Consider the following 6000-nt stretch of genomic DNA (forward strand, 5'->3'; position numbering starts at 1 on the left):
CTTTAAAAGTATCAGAAGTATGAATTTAAAGTTAATAAGTGTCTTAGACTCACGCTCTTATAATATCTCTGTGATACTGACTTCTATAAAATCTTCCTTAAAACATTATCATGTGCAATTTGTGAGTGGTCATATGGTGCTGAGATCGAACAGTGTTTTCTTCCCTTATACCAGTTAAGAACCACTCCTTGTGCCTGTATATTATAATATCAAATATTATAATTATTGACATTATAATATCAAATATTGACAATGATAACCAACCTCTTCACTGAAGACTTATAAATTAAAATCTTATAATACTGAGCTGAAAAAATAATGCTTATTTCATTATTGTTTAGATGTATATTCCACTTACATTTACAATAATTGATCATTTTTAAAAAAACAAAATGACAAAGTAGAATTATCTATTTTTTGCTAGCTTTTTTTCATGAGTTGATGTAAAGTACACACAATTTTAATTTGGTAGGCATCCCTTGTAGTCCATTAGACCACTCTGATACTAAGAAACGAGAATTTACCAATGATGTTCAGGTTCTGGCAATAAGAAAAGAGTTGTGGGAAATTTATATATGGAAAACATGCAAAAGTCAGTCTGAAAGACAATATCCTCTGAATATCATGTTGCAGTAACTTTTCAGTTTGCTAGAATCAAATCAGCTATTCAATCTCTAAAAATGCTCCCCTGAAGAGATGATTCTACAGTGGGAACTTCAGAGTATGAAACCCTGAAAGGAACACAGAAAATGGGAATATTCTAATGGGTTCCTAGACTTCCTAAAATTCACACTAATTACTTTTGATCTTTTATATCAAAAGAGTAACAGGTGGTTGTTTTCTAAAATCAAAGGCTAAGGTGACTTTGAACATTCACAGAAATTTTCAAGGAGGGGAAATTTATTAGCTAGTCAACATTTTCCTTGAGGTTTCACTTCAAACATTTCCTCATAGTATGGAAACCAGGAAACCAGACACTTCTAAGCATTTAAAGGCAGAGGTAATCTATTTAGTCTATCACTTAGAAAATGGTTGCACTTTGCTGTACAAAATAAGAAGTAAAAACATGAGGTGATTTTAAATGTACAGACCAGTCATGGTTATACACCAATGTAAAGGTCAGAGAGAATCTCTACTATGGGATAATTTTTTACACATGGACTGTAAGTTAGGCTTGATATTCCAAAAACTTAATAGCATCTAACCTATATTTTTTAATATATATTTTTTAAATTTTATTTTGTGGTGATGATGGTGTCACATAAATTCATAATGCTGTATTAATAAAAAAAAAAAAGGTTGCAGTTCAGGTGCTATTCTTCTCATTAGAGCATGAATATCCATGGAAATACCACATGTCATCAATTTTTTCTGTTCTTCTTCCTTCAGGCAAAATTTTGCATTATCATCCAGATGATTGTTTGGAAAGTTGTAATATGGATTTCATCTCACTCTGATTGACTAAACCCCAGCTCATATGGCACTATTTCCTAGAGCCAGGATTTAATCAGTGTGACTTGATAAATGTCTACCTCAGAATTTTTTTTCCCATGAGAAATGTTTTGCACTGATAACTAGACCATTTCATATGTATTTGCACAACCAAATGAATTGTATTGATTAGCAACACTTAGTATCTATTCAAGCACCTATTTCAGTGGATGTTTAAATTCTCTAATTTAATTTTTTTTTTATATTTGAATACTCAAGTCAATATTCAAGCTTATTGGTAATGCATATCATTTTTGGCTACAGCTTAGAATACTGAACTATTTAAAGAGGTAATATCTCCCAGGATTGAGATCAGTATCACCAACTTTCTAATAAATATTCAGTCATGGAGAGACAGAGCATTTTAGAAAACCTGCTGGGCTCCTGTAGTGCTGAATGTTTCACATAAATATGGCTGAATGAACTAAAACTTTGTCATGCAGAATATTATCAAGAAATTAAATTTCTGAACTATAACTTGTTCTTTTCCAGCTTCTTTGGTTCATTTATTCCATCAATTAGCAAAAATATTTGAATATGTCAGTTTCAGTAATTTCAATGCCTATGACAAATGTAAATTAAATTAAACATGGCACTGAGACTCTAAACTCAGGGCTTCAGTATCTGTGTCCATTTGATTGGTGACTCTAAGCCATGCATAGACAGGTTCAAAAACTGAAACCAAACTAATATGAATCAAATGTAATCATTGTTGCTGGCATGAAACAATACACTTTTGGGGAAAATTTACAAAAGCAACAAATGAAACAGAACTTACAGAGCTTCAAACATTTGTGTTTACCTACAAAATTGCTGATAATAAATTAAATTCTAGATTAAATAAATAAAGCAAATTCTATAACTGCATGAAAGCTGGTCAGAAAATTTTAATGTAACTGCACAAGTTACAGTAATTACATTGCTACTTTCATTGTGTTTATTCATTCTCTACAAAATGCCGCATACCAAGATTTTGTTAATGAGCTCACTTTTCTGTTAGTAAAATTTGAGTACTTTGATGCTTCAAGATGAACCTCCATCCTTCAGAACAGATCCTATCCTAGGTGCCTTTGACCTTTACATGTGTATAGAGAACAACAGTGAAAAAAAGCATGCTGGTCATCTAAAATCTGTCCCTGTAGTATGCAACTGATAAATAACAATGGGAAAAATATTTCTTTTATCCATTCTTTCACCTACCTAACTGAAAACTCCACAGAAAGCAGCTCCAATCCTTAAGCTAAAGTCTCTCTGAATGTGTGGCATCTTTGTCTTTGCTTTCATAAATGGAGCAGAGTTCATTCTCTTCTTCCAAAACATAGCAGGTCACAGTGCCTGTAACACCTTGTTACAAAGTGGTTGTACCATTTCGGTACATACTCACTCGCTTCACTGGGTACGTAGGACACAAACTTCAAACCTTCACCTCCCAGAGGATATTATAATACAGAAACTACTCTGGGGTGTTCTGGATGCAGAAATAAAAGACACTCACAAGCACTTTAGTAGAAATTTTATCACCATGAAGCAAACAAAGAATTCTGACTTCACTGAAGAAAAAGGAAGTAAAGGAAGAAATGCCAGTAAATGGTCAGGGCACTTGGATGGGACAGAAGAGATTTAGCCACTGAAATTACTTTTCTCTTCTTGCACAAAACTATGACCTCACCACAAACGTCTAGTGGCGGAAGACACTTTGAAAAGGAACTCAGTCCCTTCAGTGAACTTTGATGCAGTTTATCCAGCATGAGACTGCTTTTATTCCACAGGGGGCAGTTAAAGACAGGGACACGTCACTCCCAACTCAGAGCAGTGATGGTCTGAGCTAGCCCACTCCTCTTTCCATGCCTGTCAGAATGGATTCAGCTCTATTCTGCATGAGAACCAACAGAGGTCTGGGATGTTTTCAGGGTGTAAAGAGTCCCATGGTCTGCAAGTACCTTTAAACTGCATTTCAACATAGCAGGATAACGTACACCATAAGGAGCTTTACAAAAGCTTCTTCACTACTCATTCAATGTATGGATGTTTACACACACTAAAATATACAGAGGGGAAAATATTCTACCTTCTTGTGTGATCCTGGAGTGAGGAGACACAAAATCATACTGTCTTTATCTTGCAGGCATTTCTGTCAATTTTAATATAAATTTGTGGCAACTAGCCTATAATAGATTGTTTTACTATAGAACAGAAAAATTTCAGTCCTATATCCTCTGCTGGGAGGCTTTCCATTAAAATTAAGTGTCAAAAAGCAAACAGAAAATGAAAACAAGTGGATCTTGCCACGGCATAGGAAATTATTACTTCCTGCTGTTGGGCTACAACCCCAAAGCAGGTGCTTCTATCTGTGTTGCCTGATTCAGATGAGTATGTCACCACTTTTGGATTTCATTATTATTTGGGTAATCTCTTGCATTTCTAGCTTGTTTCCATTTCTTCCATCATAATAAATTATTAAAAATCCCCTCTGTGTCTTCATTAAATGACTTCTATTCAAACTGGCCTCTGTAGGTTAATGAGGGCTCTAAATATGCTTCAAATGGACCTAGAGTTCATAGGTTGTTGGTTTATTATTTTCTTGTGACAGAACACAGCACTAAAAGCTATTTCCCTTCATTTATGTGATGTACTATGTTCATGATAATTATGCAAAATACAGCAAGATGTACTCTGTGAAATTATAGATATTTCTTCATTTCCAACTATTCATGAATGTGTACAATGTATTAAAAACACTATGGGATTCATTTTGAAGGTCTTAGAATCGTGAGGTATGGTGCTGAAACAGTTTGCAATCTCATAAGGTATTATTTCCATTGCAGATAATGGTTTATGACCATGGAAACTCCTGGGACAAGCCTGAATATGGAAGTGAAACATAAATTGTGCCAGGATGGCTAAAGTTGTGCCTAGATATCTGCACATCTTTAAGTATGGTACACAAAAATATTATTAAGTAATCCAACAGTGAATGAAGTAGAAGACTACTAAAACTTCTATCTGTATCAATTGTTTAAGGCAAAATCAATCAATTACATATTCACATATTTTAATATTTTTGTTGGACTCATTCAGAAAATAGTGTGTGTGAAGCATTTCCTTACAAAAGTATGACACAATTCAGAAGCTGAGATTGAAAGAAAAGATTTCTGAAATCTTAAGTAGTTTAATTATATTATGTCATTGTTTTAATAGAATTTATCTGCATTTATCAACCCTACTCTTTACATTTTAGAGGACGTTTGGTTTTCCAATCATTAATCTTCCTGATTTTGAACAACACTTGTATAGTATGTGGCTATATAAGTATAGCTTCTAGAGCCACTCATCTTCCTTCCTTTCTAAATTCTTCCAGAAACTTTCTTATGAAAAAAATCTGTATTTGTTTGCACAACTTCAAGATATTACGGACAGCCCTTGCTAAGGCGCTTCATGTCCTATATGGGTCAGATTTGGGATTTGTTGATTGTCTAACCTTTAGCTCTAGTTCTGTAGATGTTCTGTATCTGCTCATATTGTCTTATACCCTTTCAGGAACCAAAGGGATGAGCATTCTGCCAAAACAAGTCAAAATTAGGTCATTAATGGGTCATTGATAAAAAATGGAAATATTTTAAGTTTCTGATACATATTTTTAGGGGAATCAGTGTATTCTTGCATGTTTTAAGTATATCTAAAAGATGTTGATATCATAACTGTTGCTATGTGTTCACATTTTTGGCTACAATTATGTTTTTTTTATTTGGGGGGAGGTGGTTAGTGTTTTAGCAGCTGCCAGAGTCCCAGTCTTGGTGATTACTGTACTTAAAGCCACAGGATGAACTCTTTCTTCATGAATATAATTTACCTCGTATAAAATTTTTTGCCAAAATCCATTCAAACAAATATAATTTGGTTTAGTGCTAAAGCAAAGGGTGTACACAGATAAATTTATTTCAGATATAGTTATGTCTTATGTTTAACACATAAGCACACAAAAATTTACATCATTTAAGAACTTGTGCTGAATGCCGTCTCAATGTCTGAATTTCAAATAAGCTTCTCTGAGAATGCTTTTTCTCCAATTTTTGGTGAAAAAAAACTAGAACTTTAAAAGAACAGCATAATCCTGTACAGGATATATAGATGTCTTTAGATTAATTATAGCATAGGATTGAGATTTGCAAACTGAGCAGTAGGTAAAAGGATTTGTAGGCAAAGAGTTTCCATCTCTTCCTCTTTTTTCCCCTTTTTTTCTGCATTAACCTCTGTTCATGGAACAGTCACCTAATCCCTGTGTACAACAACACCCTTTTAATTCTGGATCTCTCTTCTTTCCATTACATTTCTTTTCACGGATCCCCCTTACCTCAGTTTAAGTGGCATGGGCTTGAGTATTCTGTATGTCTCAAGAAAGGACATTCTCTTTACCAGAATTCATTTGTGTTACTGTAAATATTGTTCCAGAAAAGGAAAACAATGTTTTACTTGACAAATGAATAAGTAAATTAAAAAACAAAAAACCAG

At 33.8% G+C, this 6000-nt stretch overlaps 1 long non-coding RNA gene across 1 annotated transcript in view; it reads left to right on the top strand.

Moving 5' to 3' along the window:
- LOC117244308 overlaps positions 1-5441 on the top strand; it is a 28032-nt gene extending 22591 nt beyond the window's left edge. The window contains exon 3 of the long non-coding RNA XR_004497129.1: positions 4317-5441. This is a non-coding gene — a long non-coding RNA (uncharacterized LOC117244308). The remainder of the gene's footprint in view (positions 1-4316) is intronic.
- The last annotated feature ends 559 nt before the right edge of the window (positions 5442-6000 follow it).

The sequence above is a fragment of the Parus major genome, chromosome 4 (assembly GCF_001522545.3).
Source record: "Parus major isolate Abel chromosome 4, Parus_major1.1, whole genome shotgun sequence".
Taxonomy (NCBI): Eukaryota; Metazoa; Chordata; class Aves; order Passeriformes; family Paridae; genus Parus; species Parus major.